The 21,153-nt window shown below is 41.2% G+C and overlaps 1 long non-coding RNA gene across 1 annotated transcript in view; it reads right to left on the reverse strand.

Annotated features, from left to right (window-relative positions):
• LOC109864038 overlaps positions 1-20,830 on the reverse strand; it is a 41,353-nt gene extending 20,523 nt beyond the window's left edge. Inside the window, exons 1-2 of the long non-coding RNA XR_002251397.1 lie at positions 20,729-20,830; positions 20,274-20,371 (exon numbers count right to left, since the gene is read on the reverse strand). This is a non-coding gene — a long non-coding RNA (uncharacterized LOC109864038). The remainder of the gene's footprint in view (positions 1-20,273; positions 20,372-20,728) is intronic.
• Positions 20,831-21,153: the final 323 nt, after the last annotated feature.

Consider the following 21,153-nt stretch of genomic DNA (forward strand, 5'->3'; position numbering starts at 1 on the left):
TGAACATTGAGTGACGATTCGTCGTATGCGCACTGTATATATGTATGTTTAGGCTCGGTTAGGTTCCCCAAGTTGCGCGTGTGTGTATCAGTGACAAGTACCGAGCACGGGCGCGTCTCGGAGCTTGAGCCGAGAAAGTCAAGAACATCACAAATTGCCGACGTGCAACTCTTGGAAACTGGATTCGTTCTCCCTCGGGGCGCAACGCATCCGCAGCTAAAATAACAAGCAGCAAGTTAATACGTTAAATAACTTCCGCGATTTCCCCGTGACAGCAAGGCGCGCGCGTGTCGTCCAATTTTGTGATGGAACCGGGCGTTCTGCTATCGCCCCGGTCCGGATTAGATCGTGTCACATCCGCTTCACGAACTTGCTATAACATCTGCCGTTACTCGTTTGGCTCCCCCCGATCGATGAGCGGTATTAGATGATGGAAATGTCACTTTTACACGATGCAACAGCGCTCTTCAATTCCTTCATACACTGCGAAAATCTTACACCGCAAATTTCGTATCTCTTGTTTTTTTAAATAAAAAAAATACTATATTATGAAGATACCAAACAATTGTAAACTTTAGCAAACATGTAAAAAATTAATTAATGTTGTATCATACACAGAAAATTGGCGAACAAACTCGAAAATGTCAATTTCCGATCAAACATTAGTAAAAAGATAGAAAGAGAGAAAATAATACTGTATAATATTTTGCTTGAAAGAGAACTAGATTCTACTGAAACGAAAGATTCAATTATTCGGAGTTTGTGTAACTTGCTTTTCTGTTCCTTTTTCTTTGTTTTAATTACAAAAGCGGTAATCAAATTCTTTCTTGAGTTTCATTTTACGTTGGGGGCAAAGAATCATTTATCGAAGAAGAGAAGAATCGCGAGCTCGCATTATGTAAAGTCAGGCAACAATTGATGTGTTCGACGGAAACTTCTCACAGTTTAATCCCTCGACCGAATCTGGGTCAATCAAAATTCTTTATGGAACGTAGACTACCACGGAACAACCGAGGCGAAAGATCGTGATCGATAATCTCCGTTTGTATGCGTGCTCCAGAAGATTTCTCATTGCGGGGGAAGAGAAGCTCTCGCCACCAAATAGGATAACATTAATCAACTAGCACTTCCGCGAGGAAGTTACCGTCTCCACATACAATAAACACCTACACCAAATTTGCATATTGCATAGCAGCTCCTAATTGATAGTACCAACCGTATCGTCTGTATAAGTTCGTGAATATGATTTGCTTGAGAAATTGTGTTTCGCCTTCAAAATAATATAATATACAGATGCGGAATATAAACAACAAAACCGTAGTTCGTGTCGTTTCAAGACGGTAAATGAAAACGAAATACATTTTCTACGCGATTATGATGTTTAATTTTGCGTCTCGTGCAATGCATAATGATAACGTTAGTTTAGATAAAATAAACGTTTTATTGTGTGTGTAAGTTGTATTTCCTTTTTTAGAAGGAAAACAATCTGTATTGAGAAATCTTTTGTCGAAAATATATGCAGATCTCACGGTCGACTTATTACATACAAACTCAAGCACAGTATGATGAGTGATTCGTCTTGGTGTATATCTTTCACGGATCGACGGAGCGCGATCGGCATTGACAAATTCAGTGATTAATTACTTCGACGATATCGACGCTGCAACGTGACGTGCAGCCGGTGCGAAGTATATAAGATGGCTCCAGCCATCGTTTATACTGTTAAATCGGAAATGTGTTGTATCTAAGCTGCGTCTAAGCTGTCAAAGACAATTAATTACGTAAATGTCATGTTAATTAAAACGAAAATTAACACCAGCTATGACATGCATTTCATCGGCTTGCGAATCCGCCGCGCAACCGTTCGATGATAATTAATCTTTTATTTTTTTATTTTTTTTTTTTTTTGACACTCAAACATCGAATGTTTGCTAGTGCAAGCGGAAAATGTGATAGAAACGGGACGAAAAGAGCCGGAAAACATCGAACTGTAAATACAAGAGGATAAAAGCTACGGTTTAAAATCGACACGTTCTCTGACTCGATTCGAGATTTTTCTGGGTTCGCTTCTCGCAGGTGTTTTCGAAAATTTACCAACGTTATGGCACGCGCATCGCACGTAATCAGAACAAATAGAGCGTGTAAATATTCCGCTGCGGAATATATCGCGATGTTTTCTATCGTAGTCAGCAACGATTTAATTTGTGGATATAAAAAATAAATTAATTTAAATAAGAAAACAACATAGCGCAAATATAAAAAAATAATTACGTAATAATATGTGTAACAACTTTTTTTATGTAACATTGTATAAATAATGTTTACAGATCATGTACGATATTCCTTCGACGCGGTGATACGACACAGTTACTGTATCATTAAAAAATATCTGCGCGTTGTAGCCGTTAGAAATGAATGCGGCATTAACGGACTGTTAAAAGTTAACGCCTTTCTTCCTGCATAGTAGAATGAAATAAGGCTGGAACGGACACGGCGCGCTTTCTGTGACGCTCGCCGGGCGTCGCATCGCGCTAAACCCTCGTGTGCGATCGATCGTCATAAAATGTGGAAAACGTCGCGTCGGTTCCAGACACGAAAACGTGATTCACAGTTCTACGAAAATCCGTGGCACTCGCACGCGCACACAATCAGCCTGTTATTTTTTATCCGGCAAAAATATCATGTACAGGAATTAAATTGCGGACTTTGATTTATTTTTGCTTGATTTCACAATCGCGTGCACGCGCTTTGCAGCGTATTTCACATTGAGATAAATTTCAAAAAATAGTAATTATATTAACGAGCAGACAAATCGCACTTGTTACATACTTTTTGCAGGAATTTTTCGACCCATCGACTAGGAAAACTCGTCGAATTATAAGTCGTTGAAGTGTATGTATTTTTATATTTGATCCTATTTCAAATCGCTTTAAGTTTTAACGTGAAATACACGCGAAAAGAAAAATTTATACAGACGCATTTAAAATTGCTCGGCCTTTCAGCGCCGCGACGCAATTTGTCGAAAAGCCCTCCCGGGCATTGACGTTGAGCGAGAGAGTTATGTTGTTTAACGGGAAGCAAGAAATCGCCTTCCTGCGATTACTGCGTTTTACGATTTTCGAAATACGACCCCGTAATACTAAAGACAGTAAAGACGTTAAGTATTGCTCGAAAATAAAAGAATCCCGCACCGCCGACTTTTATTGGAGCCGAGCGATTGATGGCTTTTCAACTGTCGCGTGTGTTTCGCTGTGTAGAGCAAGCGACACACGCAGATAGTAGCAGCTTTGTCCGACTGGCAAAGGACGCGAATCTTCGATATATACGCGCGTACTCTCAAGGCGCAAAAACACCATGATTCTGATAACACAGAAAGGTCAGGTCGCCGTTATCAGCGGTGCACGCCAAATGGCGAAGATATAAATCGCATATCGACGTGGTCCACTAAACTGGGAACCGCAAAACTGTGTCGATCTAAACTGGATATTCACCCGCCCGCGCTGCGTAATCAAAACGAGAGAAACTGAAAACCGAATCCCGCCGATATCGAACGCTCTTGTGTGCAACGAATTATTGCGTCTGTATTTGCGCGAACTAGAATTGAAATAAAACAGATAATTGCGTTTTTGTAGAGGAGAACGCGACGCGCATTATCGTTCAAATTTACCACGAAAGCAATATACTTATAGCTCTCTTATATGTCCCCTTCTCTTCTCGCATAAGATACTGCTCACCGCCGGTTTTATTGCTGGTTAGGTTACCCGAAGAAGCCAAGAAGGATCTCTTCGCAAGAATGATATTGTCGCGCGTGAGCGCCGCTTTATACTCTCAAAATGAAATCCGAAGTTCGCCGAGTGATATTCACGATCGTGCCTCTCGGGCGTTTAAAGAGTCGCTTTGACTTTTATAGAATGTTTATGCTAATCGCTCTGGTTTAATCTCGCGAGAAGTATACAGACTGGATCTGGGGCAATAGCGCGGGCGCGCGCGCGCGCGCGCTGAGAAGTCGTGGGCGAATCGTTCGAGCGATGAATAAAAGACCGTATGCAATTGAGGTGCAAATTTCCCTCGAATATGGTCGAGGGGATGAAGCAGTCGCGCTTGACCCACCCGTTAAAATGATTAAACCGAGTGGATATCCGAGCCGTACCGGCGCTGTACTCACGGTCGTCGTTTTAAGTATTGAAAGCAATTTACGTACTTTAGACGGCTGTTAATCGCGTTTTCCCAGTCGGATTCAGTTCCGCGAAACTCATTACACTTATATAATCGTTTACTTGTTGACCTCTTCTTTGTGTACGCAAGAGATTTGAAATTGCGCGCGAGCGACGAAAAGTTTCATTTTTGAAGAACTTCTTTGAAGAAGCGGAAGCGCAAACTCCGTAAATATTTTTGATCGCGTAAAAAAAAATATTTTCACTATTTACATTTATAATTGTAAGAAAAAGAGTATAACAGGCACTACTTTGAAAATATGGTAGCCATTTGTTTCCCTGTTGTTTTCCTCCGTAACACGACACGTACGATACAATGCGAGCGTGGCGGTTACACAAAGCTTTTAATTTTCATAGCTGACTCGCGTGCACAAAACAGGATAAGGCGGAGTTGAAGCGGACTTTGATAAAACCGTCGCGAATAACAAAGTAGAAAGAAAATTATTCCCGCGGAGCCTAATGATGAAAAATGTTTATAACGGGAGTTATTATAAGAGAGTTATCCGAGCAGGTAAGGTAAGACAATAATGGCGAAAGTTGGATGCGTATAATAAGGATGTTCGGGAGAACAAATGGTAACGGTGAAACAGAAGAAACTAAATAACTCATCCAGCTTTCAGAGAGAAATATATACTTTTAATATAAATTCCGTCTTATAAAGCAATCTTTGTTGAAATATTTCGGTAAATTTATATTCATGAATTATACTAACAAAGAAAGAGTGAAAGATAGAATATATCATAAAAAAATAATTTTGAAATATTTTTATTGCAATCAAGAAATTATTCATATAAACGCCGTGAATCTCTCTTTGAGAGTATTCAATCGCGGCTGTGTTTTCACAATAATTTCCCGCTCTCCATTAGGGAAAATCTACTTTAATATTATTTGGGCGTACAGTGTCCCCGACTAGCGATAAATTCCCGTCCGTGAGTTCGCGTCAGTTTTGAAAATTGGAATTAACCGGCGAACAAAAAGGCCAAAGCATAATTGCAGCGCGCGAAAGTCGCTCTCTCTCTCTCTCTCTCGCTGTTTCTCGCCGTTTCCGCGTTTTTCCACGGCATTTCTAAGTTTTGTGCGACTTGCAGTTTTCTCCGCTTCTCGATACATACCGCGTAAGCACTTACGTCGCGCGCCCTCTGAATGTTCGGTATGTTGCAATCGCGCGTTTTGTGCTGACGATTACTCGAGTGAGCGTGTGAAATAACATCGAAGTCACAGAAAATATTCGTAATTTACTTAATTGCAGCTTATAAAAAAAAAAGAAAGAAAAAAAATTGGTCATTTAATGAATATTATTTTCTGCATAAAACATTTATACGTGTATATTTATACGTGTTCTTTTTTCCACAGAACACATAACATAGTTTCTCGAATTAGTGAGTAATAAAAGGGGAAGAAGAAGAAGAACGGAAGTGAAGAACAATTTGCGTGAAGACCCGAAGCATCCATCTCGAAAAGATAACCGCGTGGAAGCTCTCTGAATACGAAAATCGCGGTGTGGCGATTACTATGCAACTTGTACATATCGAGGTCGAAGAGACTGCCAACAGAATGCGAAAGAGCGCACAATCAAGACGCGCTGTTTACTTGAAGAACCGCCAATGCTTCCTCTCTCTTCGTCTCTCTCTCTCTCTCTCTCTTTGCTCTTTTCGCCCGGTGCATAGCTCGAGTAAAATCTGCGGTGTGCATCGAGCATCGCATTGTCGGCAGGTCACGTAATTTCGAGCGACGACTCTTTTCTCGGAACGACCGCTGTTTGCTCCGGAAAAATAGGAGCGCATTAAAGGCCAGTTTGGTCGGTTTACTTATTAAGATCTGGACAAAGCGTAAGGGACGGCAGTTTGTGGTGAGCGGCTGAGGAAGATTATGTGACGACATTTATTTGTCTAATGTAGAACTGACGCTATTACCCTGAGGGAGCAAACAGTCTTTCAGGAATGAGCAAAATTCGCAACAAGATGGAACGCGAAAGTAAATTACATAGAAGAAGACAAGAACGGAAAAGAAAAAATCGAAAAAACGTGTAAAAGGCGGAAAGTGAGACGAGAAACCTTGTGATAGAAAGAGAGAGAGAGAGAGAGAGAGAGAGAGAGAGAGAGAGAGAGAGAAAGAATGAATTGTTAAGTTAACGGAGTGGATGAAATAGGGTAGGTAGCAGTCGAGTGGTATACCGACGAGAAACTGAGAGGGTTGGGAGACTGAAGTGGTATTAAGTTGACACACAAAGAGGGACGGACTTAACATCTGATAAACTGACGAGCAAACACGCTTTTTGTCCTCACGATACAAAGCCGCGTATAATATGTTAATGTGTCATGAAATATGATGCGCGAAAGATAAACGCGAGTGATAATGTGATTATCCGTGATGCGTATGTACCGAAATGCACGTACGTGCAGAGTACAAAAAGTGAGCGTTCGTGCGCACGGAAGGTGAAAGTTAAAAATGAAATCCGTCAGTGCTATCCAAGAGAGAGAAGTGATTTTGCCTGACGGCTCGAGACACCCGTTGGATCAAAACCGGCGCAATCTCGTAATAGAATTCCACCGCGGCTTTGGTTCCGGAAAGCCCTAACGCTTTCGAGTTTCAGGCGAGCTCAGCACGGATGAAGCGCGGATATTTCTTACTCGAAAATTATTTTACGGCTCGGATTATCCCTGTCTTTAGAGTTGGAAATATGACTGCGAGATAGCGACGTAAACGACTAACTTCAAGACGCGGGCGCGCAAGATGTATTAAACAAAAGTTCCTAAAAATTATTTATTAGACGGTTTGACATTAAGCGGGATAGAAAAGTGAAATTTTCGCGGCGGCAGCTGTGAGCTCTTATATTTAAAAAGTCGGGAGATGCGCGCTTTCAGTTCGCGAGACTATGAGTTACGGGTATAATTACTTCAGAATTATGGCAATAATTACGGACGTCCGGCCGCGCGGGCGTAACAAGAAACGAGCATCAGGAGGCGCGCTAATCTATTTAGGAAAGCTAGAGCGCGTGCCAGCGCGAAAGAGAAGGAGAGAGAAAGAGAGAGGGAGATTCCCGTGGCGCGACGCACGCTAATGCGTTCAAGCGGGCCACTCGCAATTTCAGCTTTCTCTGTGTACTGCCACGTTAATTGGCACGATAGTCCCGCCGTCTTACGCCAAGACTGGCTAAGAGGATCTTATGGCGTGATAAATGCACCGCCCGCCTTGGATTCAGACGGGTTTCTTCCCGTCAGAATTATCGAAGTGGCGATTTAATTATAACGAGTATACGATGAGACCGAAAATTAAAGAATCTTTCTCTCTCAATTAAAGACCATTCTAATAAGACTGACAATTTTTATTATTGGAGATACATTGAAATTTCTTTTGTACCCTGAAAGCAGATCACAAAAAATATTTTTTCGCATCTTTCTTTCACATCCTTGATGTTATTGCGTCAGTGCGGCGCGGCTACGTCGATACCTGACATTGTTGTAAAAACTTTAACCGCACTCTTTTTCCATTGTTCGCGAACGCTGTACACTCGATCCGCGCAAGTCGTCGTCAACAATTTTATTACTCGGGTTTTACGTCTAAACGAATCACCGTAGCGTGCGCATTCATCTCTGCACCCGATGAGAATATACGTGCATCGCATGGGCCGGCCCCACGGCATATTACTCGGACAGGATGATAAATACGCGACGCAAGGAAGGAGGAATGTTTATGGGTTATTGTAGCAAAAGACACCTAATTCACTGTCATCCGCACAATTCCGTAAAGGCAGGGACCGCATTTCTCAGGCCTCATAACTCCCCTGCCGCCTTCATTTTCTCCGTATAATTTAATTAAACAATAAAGATGATTGTCATTATTATTATAAATATACTGTGCACTTTGCATTACAACAACCCGTCGTTTCTCCGTGACATTGTCCACATTATATTCGTCACAGAATGGTTACGCGAATATAATTGAAAGGTGCAATTTAATTAATTAATAAATTTTCTTCCACTTTTTTTGGCGAGAATAAGAAATTTGTATACATAATGAACTTTCTCAGAACAATTAAAATGTTATCTCGAACTGCTTCAATGACATTTTCGCACTGTCGAGTTGTTGATCGCAAAGATGCTGCGGTGGATAAAAGTAAACGCCGCGATTAACGGTATCACCAAGAAACATGACGGCGAATGATATTTTTCGGGAGCAGAACTAATTCGAAAGTGCTGAACCTCTCAGTCGTCCTGGATCGCCGCGCCTTAAAGTCTATAAATTCACGGCGCTACCGCAGGAAAGAGTTCGCCATTTGATACGGAAATCGGGAACTCGGCCCGGAAGCCTCACGCCAAGCGGCTTCCAGGTTGCGTTACCATAACGATAAATTCTTAGAGGAAGATAGCGCACGCGACCTCGGATTTGCGATGCTGATATTTTCGATTTCACGAATTGCGCCGCACTGCCGTGGGATATCACAGATGGCGAACGACCGCCGGTTTGAATCTTGCAAAAGCGGATGCTAATAACTTAGCCTGCGGCTCAAATGAAAATATGTAGGTATCTTTGAAGACACAGTGAGAACCTCGCGAAATATGACTCTGATGTAACGAGAAACCGCCGCGTTACGGAAATACATTAGTTCGTATTATAATTTCATTGATGCCTCGATGTATGGCTTGATTTATACTGAGATACAAATAACAAATATTAGACAAATATTTATATACAATTTTATTCAATCCTATATATACGTATTGTACAGACTAGAAGCTTGAAATAGTTAGTAACAAATAACTTGTACTCGGTAGCGCAAGTTTACTCTTGGTTCAACACAACTTGGTTCGATGCTGTTCCGTAATACTCATAGCCGCAACCTCCAAAGTTAAAATCTCCAAGGTGCGGAAACTCAAAAGGCATTATCTTCAAACCACAAATCTCAAGAGAAGGGCGAGAGAGAGGGAGGAATTAAGGTTTCAGAATTCACAATATTGATAGGAAATTCATGGCGCTATACAGCAATAGCGGTGCTATAGATCAAATATCTCACATTCTGCCGTCGCGAAAACTTGGTCGAATATTTTTTCCTGCGCGACGTTTGGTTGGGATTTTCTTCAAGTGGTTTACCAATTTTTTATGCTCTCTCCTTTCCCGTTCAGAAATTGAAAACAAAAAGTTTCACATTTTAAACTTGCGAAAAATCAAAGTGCTACAACGTAAAGTATCGATATCAGCGTTTAAGTGAAAAACCGCAGCGGTGATTTTTCCGGCGTATCCTTCGTTTGCGTTTCGGTGACTATAAAATTATTCTGCCTGTCAATAAGATGAAAGCAAAGAGTGATAATAAAATTGCGATCCGCGACTTGAATACGCACGCTCGTTCCGACGCGATTTAAAGGGAGAAAAAATATTCAGACGAGAGAAAGGGTAGCGGTTTCAATTCTCATTCCGCGCGCGAACGGCGTCGCTCGGTTGCAAAGAAACGAGACGCGCAAGCGAGACTCTCTTCTCTCGATATCCTTTCATTTCCGTCCAAGCTGACGTAACAAGCGCCGTTGCGCGTTGTATTATCGCGCACGAGGGGCCGTCATATAGAAATTGCACATTTTGTCACAACAACCGCAGGCACATACGAAAGACAGTTTACGGGATGCGAACGCGTACGACGATCAACAATCATTTCCAGCTGCTCTTCGCTGCTGACGAGTGCTATCCGCACGCGCGCGTGATGCACGGCCGAGGCGGAAAGAGAGAGAAAAGATAGCGAGAGACAGAGAAAGAGTGAGGAAGAGAGGATGGAAGGAAAGCGTAACCTGCACGCGTGACGTTATATAGTGCAACCTCTCTGCGCGCCGAGCAAAATTCCAAAACAAACTCCTTTATTTCGCGAGTATAGGCGGCGGTGCGCATCGCGCGAAACCACAATCCCCGCACATGTATCAAGCTGTCCGCGACCCGCGCTCTAATTTGCATTTCAACGCTTGCCTCTCGTCCATTATTACCAGCGGAACAGCTTGGTTGAATTTCACAGACGCATACCGCGTCCTCGCCCCGCGTCGTTCCTCGTCCTCTTGCATGAGCACCGTCGTCTCGGCTTTATGCCCTTACACCATCACAACGAGGCCACGCTCTATCTCCCTCTCTCATCCTTCTACTCTCTCCTTCTCTCTTTCTCTCTCTCTTACTCGCTTGCTCTCAAGCTCTCGTGTCCAAAGACAACGTTTTATCCTACCAGCTCGGACGTCCTGTTCAAAAAATCGCGAGCGGATATATGCGTTCCGAGTTTTAATTACATTATGTATACAAAGGGTGTGTGTATACCTTCTCCGAAAGCGTCATGCAATTTCTCTAAATAAAAGCACGCTGCATAATTATAGACCACCAGACAATATTTTAAATAGAGCTTGTAAATAGAACTTTTTAGTAGAACAATCTTTACGTTTGTCTTTCGTTTTTTCATTTTCTATGAAGAATACGTTCGCTGATTCTTTGATTAAATAATATTAAAAATATTCAAGAGCTCAAAAAGAAATGCGCAAAAAAATTTTGATTAAAAGATCAAACTTGTACTTTTTTCTTGTATCGTCGAAGAACATATGTGACGCGATATTTTGGGGAAACTTGTATGTAAACACTACCCTTATCAAAAGCGTCGAGCGCTTCCCTAAATTTAAAGTGTCGTGTCGCGGTATCACGCACACACACATACGCTCTGAAATTTAATTCTCGTCATCCCTCGCGTTCCGTATTTCAAGCTCGTTTCCTGCGTCTTTCACGCGCTGTTATCGCAGTATCTTCTATTAAATTTCTTTCGATCCCGAGCTGTCGAGTTTGTGATCCCCGCGTCGGAACAATTTAACGGGGACTAACAGCTCGAGCGAAGGGCTAACGATATTTTGTCGCGTTTAAAGCGATACTATTATCGCAACCGCCCTCAAGTGATTTGCGAGACCACGATGGTATGCTGCAAAAGCATTTAGACCGGCTGTCATCGTCGCTGTTTTTCTTCGCGATATTCTTTCTTCCCCTCGTCGTGTTATATTATTAAAACCGGTGGAAATGTATTCATGGATTTTAATATGGCAAAATAATGCGGAACAAGATGTCAAGTAAGAAAAAATTCAACTCTCATCCGCCGTACAAAAATGTGACTAATAATTTATCTTGGTCGACCGAAATGATGTTTTTACATCTCGTCGTGACACATTTTTTACAGGATTATTATTCGTAAAATTTCCATTAATAACGAAATATAATCGTCTCTGTTTGATTCAATATATTGTGTCGTTCCCGCGAGAACAAGATTCTAATTAATGTCGAAGTAACCGGCGTTGACAGAAAAAATTTACGACGTATTCTCGAAGAAATAAGTTTCTTCCTCTTTTGACAACTCTTTTTATTCCACAAGGAAACTTCCCTTCGCTTCTCTTTGTTCTCCCCAGCGGATTCTAAGAAATTATTGTCTTGTCCGGCTTCTCGCGAGGTATAATTTCAGTCCTATTCTCAGTCCGACTTCGCGGCCAACATTTGCCCGAAGTCGAGATAATTTGAAAGAGAGAAAACGGCCGCGCAAAGCTCGAGGTAACTACTGGGTCAATCTTGCAACAGAAGAGACCGCGCGCGCATTTCGGAGTATGTTTGCGTCGAATATAGATACTGATTCCCGTTTGACTACTGAGGTCTAGTTGTCCGAGCATGACACTTTGACACGGATGGTTAGTTTATCCATCATGAAAGACGCTGTTTAGATAGAACATTACAAGAGTAGGAACGCTTTAATTCAAAGAATGGCGTATGGATATTGGTGATCCACTAGCCGTATAACACTAAACTATTTGCGTATCTATTTTAGAACATGTTTAAAAGGGAATGCGAACTAGCTACAGAGGAATATAAAAACAGCCGGCAAAATAGTTGGAACGGCAATACTGGCTGCAAGTATGTCGTGCGCGACAACACAAAAAACGAGACGCAGATCGATCGAGCGCAAAAATATTTCGATAAAACGTGCGCGCGTGGCCTCGTAAAAAATATCTCCGTTTGTAATCCTCGCGCTTTAAATTTCATGAAAACGGGCCGTTGTTGGTGCGCGAGAGCGGCCGCGCCGCGTCGCCGGATTTATGACTGATTCGTCGCTGCTCGTAATCCGCGCTCGTAATTTTGAGCACCGCGAAGCGCTTTATTGATTAATCAAGAACGAGTGCCGCCGGCGGCAGCGGCGAGAGCGCGATATTTACTTGCGCGTTGCACGATGCGCGAACTTCATCGAAAGGTAGTGGCGGAGTATAGTGGCGCGTTTCGCCCACGTGGTTACTCGGCACCTGTTTCCATTACGATTATTAAACGGAGAGAGCTATGCGCACGGGGTAAAGTAAACGAAACTTTCGGGCCGAACGTCGCTGCTATCCGTACGACGACGAACAATAGCGAGATGCATCTGGTGTGGTACGCACGACAGGAACGCTCGCTACTTCCGGATCGATGGGAAACCGAAATTCCGACGAAAGTGCCGACGCGTCGGTCGCGCGTATATCGCCGACCTATCGGCGCGCCATACGTTGCGCGCTCGGCCACACGCACAAAGGGGGTTGATCCATGTCCCCGGTACGGGTAGATCAAAGGGAGAAGGGACTTCATGCTCGGGATATGTCGATGTCACGTAAAGTGTGTGCGCTTGTAAATTAATTGGCCACCTGTGGATGTAGGTGTCGAGGCGGCGGGTAGGTACCTGCCGTTTTCATTATCCGTCGTCCAAATCGGATATTAATCAGATTAGTTAGCGCCCGCGCGGCGAACACCAGAAGTGTACGAGGCGATGGCCGGTGCGGCGATGAATTTCGACGCAATTTTCGTGACTTCCACGCCGCGCTGTCGCGGTCGTCGATTAAATATAATATCATTTCCGAGACAAGGTCAATTGACATTAACGACGCTCGGAAGTGAATTCGAATTGGAAAAGAGGTCGTCGGTCGCGATGTGATTAGGAAGAGTCGTAAATTATTTTTACGATAGAAATTTATTCCAAGTATATCTTGTAGAAAAGATAATTCGCGATCGGCGTAAAATATCAGAAGCGGATTTCCCCTTTATATTCTCTATTACAACCGCCTATCTACATTAACAAGTCATTCATAGATCACTGATGGAAGCGAATTCGTTTCGCGAAAAATACGAACGTACGGACAAACGGATAGCGTGGCAATTGCATCGAATATTCTCGTGTAAAAAGCGTTTCGATTTAGCCGTGCGACGAAACCCGTATTTGCAGTGCCGATTGCACGAAGCGACCTCGCGAAATACACCTGCATTAACAGGTGCGACGTGGCACTCTCGGAAAACGCTCGCGCTACTCGCGCATGTATTTCTACCGCGCGCGTACACGCCAGAGAGGACCCTGTTCATTTGCTGTACACATGCCAGAGGGGGTTGCGAATATATTCTGCTAATGGCGTACGTCACAGACAATATATGTTTCCGTCGCGTATACCTTTTCGCGTCGGGGAGACGTGTGTTCGCTTCCCGCCCTATTCGCAGGTTTTCCTTGTGATGAGAACCTGACGACACAGCGAGTCAGCCACGAGCGCGCCCGTTGATGCCGCGGCCCTTTCAACATCATTCGTGTAGGTAGGTTGCAAAAATAACCCGCAGGCGGCGCCTGCCCATTAATTTTTCGAAAGCTCGAGCGGAAAACTATGGATTTTAAGCGAAAGGCGTCGTCACTTACGCGTTACATACAACATAAAAATATCGAATTCCTGACGAGGAAAGAAATTACTTTTTTTTAAAAAACGTCATTCTCTATAAAGCAACATTGACTTTTGCGTATGTGAAACAGCTTGTTTTATTTAAATAAAAAAAAAAACAAAACAAAAATGTGGGTGAAACTGATAAAAAGCTAATCAATTAAGCTTAAAGAAAACTATACAGCTGAGGTAACTTTTTCCGAGACACGCTCTTCTATATCACATTGATTTATCTAAAAGGCTACATATTTGCGCAAAGAGATGCAGACTTGCGATAGTCAAAATAAAATGACGGCTTTTTCGTGTTCAGTTTTGAGTTGTTCAAATTGTGAAACATATTTTATTTGTAATTTATGATATTTTGTAAAAACGATTTTCAACTATATTGCAATCTCTCCCTCCCGTGCACAGAAGAGAGAGACAGAAAGAGAGAGAAAAAGATTCCGCTGTATATCGCGCGATGTAAATATCTAGGCAACAAAAATGTCGGAAATATTGTAGTTTCGGTACGACAACGTTGCGCGCTGTCGGTACTTCGACGAGCCGGGTTCTCCACTTCGCGCAACACAAGCAAGGAAAAATTTCGATAAGCCGCGTGCACTGTCGATATATATATGTATGTGTATATATATATATATATATATATATATATATATATATACATATGTATATATCGACACACACGCCGTGTATATATGTGTGTTATCGGAACCGGAAAGAATTTCGGGTCGGGCGATTTTCGCGGAGCGATACCGCTCGCGCACGGAAGAATCAATAGCGGAAATTTGTTTGTTTCGGCGATGTGCGGAATCGCGGGGGAACGAGGAGATTTGCGCTTCGAAAAGCGTCGTTGTAAATTGGACATTCCTAATTTCTGCAAAGCGGCGCGCCGGGGTGTTACACACGTAAATCGCGGTGTAGACTAATTTCAAGCGCTTTCGTATGCGCGACCCGGGCGACTACGCCCTTTCTCCGCGCGCCACCGCCCAATTAGACTTGTCTGCAGAGAGGGAGGGAAAAAAAAAAGTTAGAACCGCATCCTTTACCTGCGGTCCTTCTTGCAAATTTTCGCAGTCCACCCAACCAGCCATCCGGCGGACGCGCTACAGCGGGATAAAGGCGCCGGGGGTACATACATCCCTCCTCTCCTCTCTTTCTCTCTCTCTCTCTCTGTCTCTCTCTCGTTAGCATAATAATTGCTGCGGAAACTCCACGCTACGTAAAGCCAGCGAGTAAACGGCCTCGGTTAAGAGATACGACGATGTCGAAGCACGAAAAGGTGTTTTCGAGAAGCTACATTTTTTCTTTCTCAATTGTTATCTCGCGAAAATATGTTGCAACTTGTAAAGTCTCAAAGAAATTATTGACATTTTTATTTGTGTCTATTTTCAGAGAGATGTAATTTGCGCATTTATATTCTATGAAAATGTAACGCTATGAATGTTCGGTGGCAACATCGCAAGTTTAAAACGAGCGCTCGCGAAAGATTCGCATACTGAAGTCAGAAAATGTCCACTACGATGGGTTCCCCGGTAACTGTATAGACTAACACATATCTCTTGTAGTGTACGCGTTGCAAACGATAGACACTACTGTGTAAGATAGAGAGAGAGAGAGAGAGAGAGAGAGAGGAAGAGATCGAGACGAGAAGAGGGAAGAAGACACGTGACGATTTCTGTGCAAAGGACGCGCACGTCGAGCCGACAGCGGACGTTGTCATGCGGTGCATATATGCACAATGTTTGCGCATCCTCGACGATACGATTATTGTCCTGGGCATACCAGCGCGGAGCCGCGTTTGCCGTCCTGAGACATGCACATACGTGACTAACGTGTTTGGTGACCGCGCATACCACGAAAACTGGAAGCCCCTCTCTCTCTCTCTCTCTCTCTTTGTCAACGTTATCTCGCTCTTGTCCTCTCCTGGGTGTAACGAAGAGGTCTCGGAGTTGGCCCAGAGACCTGAGCCAGTATGGTGGTCACCGGTCAGAATGGAGAGTCGGCCTCAAGGGTGACGCGGCGGATTCGAAACAAGGGGGTTGTTGTACGACCGGACTCGTCCCGCATACGTAACACCGCCTTTCCCTTACTCGCGCGCGCCGAGATTTATGGCACGCGCGGCTACACCAACCACGAAGAAGATAAGATTTGGCCGCGATCGAGGGTAACGAGCACTTGCGAGAAGTCTGCTCGTCCTGACAAAGAGTCGTCGGAAGGCGGATCTACGAGCGATCTATTGTGGCCGAGCACGATGCAATTAGAGTGCAATTGGTGCGACCAAGATGTACGTACGATTGAATGCGCGCAATGCTGAGAGCATGTAAATATTTAAGAAGATTCTATTATACAACTTACTTATATTTCACAAACTGTTAATGTAACTGCTTTAAAAAAATGACGAATTTATCAACACATTTTATCGAATCTGTTCGTTAAATCTTTTTTTCCAAGAAAAAAAATTTGTCAGGATATCAACACGTTCTCGAAACAGAGATTTTCTTAATTGTTTAATTCAATTATTTAATAACAAGATGAGATTCAAAGGCGCGTCCTTGAAAAGCCCTCTTATCAAGCATTGCTGAAAATGTCCTCCGAAAGGACTGAAAATGCGCAATCGTGACAGTTACGAGGCGGCGAGGCATATCATCTCGGTAAACTGGTCTAATCCAGGAAGCGGGTCTCAGGGTGCCGTTGCGGCTTCTTCATCTTCGTGTGGCCAACTTTTGCGAGAACATTCTCTCGACGGCCTTCAGACCAGTCATTTAGTTATATTAAGGAAAAGTTGTGTGCCGCGATCTCCGCTGAAAGTAAATGCGACGAGTTGGACGGGGAGAGTACGGGAGAAAAGAAACTTCCGAGCCTAGGTGAGCCGACCGACGATTAAGAGGAGTAGAAAACTTTTCGCAGACGCTCATGTGTCCTGCGCGAGATAACAAATGTCATCTCTTGGCTATACGCGCTTTCCGCGTTGACAGAATTATGACCGCAAACATGGCGGCGGCGTCGTAGACATTTGCGCGCGATTATTGCGCGATTATATAAAAATACACGGTAATAGTAAATTTTATTGTTTTGACAGAGTTTTACTCTCTCATCACACCAGATGCGTGAGATATACATATATTTTATCTGTGTGATAATTTGTTTTTGAAATTAAATTTCTTTCTTAATGGCAAGAACGATCCTCTTCCTATATAAAAAATCCATATGTACCGCGAAGTGCGCGTTTTGATATCGAATGTATCGCATCTATTGTTGTCTTTTTTCCGCGTTTCCGATTAGTTGGTTGATTGAGTCGAGTCGAGTCGAATTGAATCGGTAAAATCGAGAGAATAAATAATGACAGAAAAGCGATTTTGAGTTCGTCGTATACGTGGAGAAAATTAAAAACGTGACTAAAGTAAAGTCACTTGACAGGAAAGAATAGAAAAACAACACGTGACTATTTAAAGTAACGTGACTGTAATTTATATTGTATATAACATTAAATAATATATATTATATACATATAAATATTATACATATAATTTATTATATATTTATTATATATATTATACAATATAAAGTATAATATTATATTTTATATTGTATATTATATATATTATGTACATACTACCGTAAGATCACTGACCTCGGCCGCGCGACCTTGGCGGAGTCATTGACCGCAGCGAGATCACTGACTTTAGTCACGTGATTACGGTATATATATAGATGTGTGTGTGTGTGTATTACATAAAGATATAGAATATTATATATAATATATATAATATTCTCTGTTTTACTCTTGTCCCTGTCACGTGACTTTAGTCACATGGTGTTTTTCTACTCCTTCCTGTCTCGTGACTTTAGTCACATATTGTTTTTCCATTCTCCCTTTTTTCTTTTATTTTTTGAGTTTGATTTTCATGCGTTATTTCTGACATCTCTCATATGTACATCATGTGTATTATATTGTTTGTAGAACGTATATATTAGCTGTCATTGCGGTGACAGGTTAAATTCACTCACACTACACGTTAAAATAAAAGCAATAATAGCGTGCGCGTAGCGCCCGCCTGTATTGTGCTAGTCTTGTAAAAAAAGTAATTTAAAGATCTCTATATTCACGGTACTTTGCACATTATCCTGGTGCGAGAAGCACAAAAAATCTCCTAAGAAAGGAAGTGTTGCCGCGCTTTCACGTGCTATTAGCTACGATTATTTTTGTATTTAGTAAACTTAAACATTGAATTTAAAAAAAAAACGAGAAATATCTCGAATGCGACGGAATTGTAAAAAATTTAAAGTTTTCAGATGTTTTTTAAAAATCAATCAATTTATGAATATTATTCTTATTATTAATAAGAAACTTTTTGCAAACTCTAAAATCGTATAAAAAATACAGCAATTATATATAATAGATTTAAAAAGTTAAATTAGAAGGATTGTCGGCAATCTGTGCTGTAGAATTTAATTCATAATATAATTAATACACTCTGTCTCTTTCTTTTGCTTTCTCTCTCTTTTCATAATGCTAAATTTAAATTTTAAGTCGATTTCCGAACTTTTAAATCCATTTCATTAAATCCATTTCTTTCTTGTAAAAACAGAATTCATTTTAATTTTATTGGAATAACCTGGATTAAAAAAAAATTAAGTTTTTTTATAGAAACAGTTAAATATGTTAAAATTCTTTCTGATTTATATATATTTGGTTTTATGCAAACTGTGTTTGTACTATTTTTATAATATAAGTGCAAGAATTGTTTATCTAATCTACCAAAGAAAATAAAACATAATGCTGATTCTTTAGAAAAAATTTACATGTTTAAAAAAAAGATAATTTTTTTTCTTTTGATTGTCTTGACTCTCTCAAGTTAGCCAATTATTTCAAAATTTTAATATTTTAAATTTTTACATTAGGATTTTAATTTTTTATTCAAACTAAAAGCAAGAGCAAGTCAAACCGTACAGAATAAGACAAAGATACAATCGTTGAAGCCATGGACGACAATTACCACAAGGGTGATTCGGCGCTATCGAAAATTAACTGCGCTGACTCGGACTAGTGTGATCCCTTGGCAATAGTACATTATTGTACTAGGCTCTAGCACACACATGGTTAGTGGACATACGTTAGTCTAGAGCTCTGCATCGTAGATCTTCATTATAATAGCAACTCTGAATTTAGTCGAGTGAAGCAATAAAAAGGGAGGAAGAGAGATCAAATTAAAATTTTTTGTCAAAACTCTCTCTATTGAGATTAAATATATAATTCGCTCTGGGAATAAAAATATGTCGCGTATTTTTATAATACGCAAGTCTCTTCGTAAAGTGACAGAGATATTTCGAACGCGCAATGACGCGCGCGGAGTATGTGCGCGTCGAAATTGTATTATAAAAATTCACCCCGCTATTCGTTCCGCCGTAAAATATTCGCCGCTCTGTTTTTAACATCATTGCATATTACGTGAAACACGCTTTGATTTCTAATATTTTAAAAATGTATCAGTATTCGCGCGTATGTGTTTGCGTGTGGTTCTGCTACACGAGATATTTCGCGAAATTAATAGAATATTTGTTGCCCAGTTTTTTATGTTAAAAAATTGGAACTGTGTATATATAACTCGTCGTGGAAATATGCGGCGGTTGTTACCGGGCATCAGTATACTCGACCACGCGTTTTGCATATTTCAGGTAGAATGTCAATTTCGTGAATCAATAGCGAGCATTGCCGCGCCGCGCACCAAGATATTCCAGGTAACAAAAGCAATTTGGACTATTCCCCGTGGCAAATGAGGCGCCTCTGATTAACACACATTGGCTCAATTACACGGGTTAGCCGAGGGAACACGAAATTGCCTGCTATTAACGGTGGCGCGAGGGTGGATAGACATACGAGATATATCAGCTGGATAACACGACGATACGTTGAAAGCCATAGAACGTAATGGGATACTGTGGAACAAAATGTTTCGCTATTTTCCTCCTTTGCGCTAATTTAGGCCGTTCGGTGCGTTTGCGCGTGCAAACCATTCGCGAAAGCGCTAAATTAACGACGAAATGGGCCCGGCGCAAAGTGATTTAAGTTACGACCGTTGTGTCGCGATTCAAAAACAAAAAAGAAAAAAAAATACTCTTTTTATAAAATTAGAGTTGCACATTAGTAATTATTACACATATATCATTATGGTGTATCAATATATTATTATTATATACCACGTTTTTAAAACATCAAAAATAATACGGAATATATTACGCTTTACTGTAATTTTATATTGTATTGATTGCACTTTACAAAGAGAATTGCGATTCAAAACGCAATTAATTGCAAATTTCAGAAATTACAAATTTGTTAAAGTTGCTGACTCACCGACTGTAGAAGTCGCCAGCATTTTCTGCCGCTCACTTTGTGTATGTGTAAATGTGGCGATCCCGTGATCCACAATAATGTAAGATTGACCGCAAAACCTGGAAAAGATCGACAATGTATTATACTAAATATTTCTCGTGCATAAATTTATTACCTAATATGGTCAAACTAATATTTATTTTAAGTATTAAAATCATTGCTGAACAGTGCTTTCATTACGCAACATATTATTTGCATTCATATATTACGCAACATAAGTATTATTTTGCAATAAATGTCTGTAAAGGTTATTTCATTTATTTTCACATAATTTTAACACTTTGGGTAAAATAAAAGAAAGCGAACACATAAAATAGCTAAGATGGTTGTCATCGCTTTAGCACGTAAAATTCAAAGTGCAAATCTAATATGTCTACAATTATATACATACAAAAACACATCACTTGATTACTTACTGAAAAAGCTGCAACATCCCTCGTCGATGCACTCCCGTGTAATTAATTTGAGCACAAATACAAATGCAACGAACGCGTTAAATTTTACCAAGTACCGCGCACCTCTCTTATACCGCAAACCGCGGTAATATTCACTCTGAATTTGAATTTGTGCATTGCAATTGGCTCGCTGCAACACAGAGGACGCCACTTTCTACATCCACACATCGGTAATGCAGATTTATTGCTAAAAGGTTATCGACTTCTAATCAGTAAATATACGTATTCGTGTATTCCAGGGAAAACTTGGTTCACCTCTTTATATGGTTAATTTATAGTGTTTTTGCTTGGTTTCTGATATTTTTAATCTTCGATTGCCAGAGCGGAAAAATTAATTTCACAACAGATAATAAAGTTTTTATACGGAAATTATTAACCACCGTAAT

Source organism: Pseudomyrmex gracilis, unplaced genomic scaffold, assembly GCF_002006095.1.
Source record: "Pseudomyrmex gracilis isolate BER0280 unplaced genomic scaffold, ASM200609v1 scaffold_16, whole genome shotgun sequence".
NCBI lineage: Eukaryota > Metazoa > Arthropoda > Insecta > Hymenoptera > Formicidae > Pseudomyrmex > Pseudomyrmex gracilis.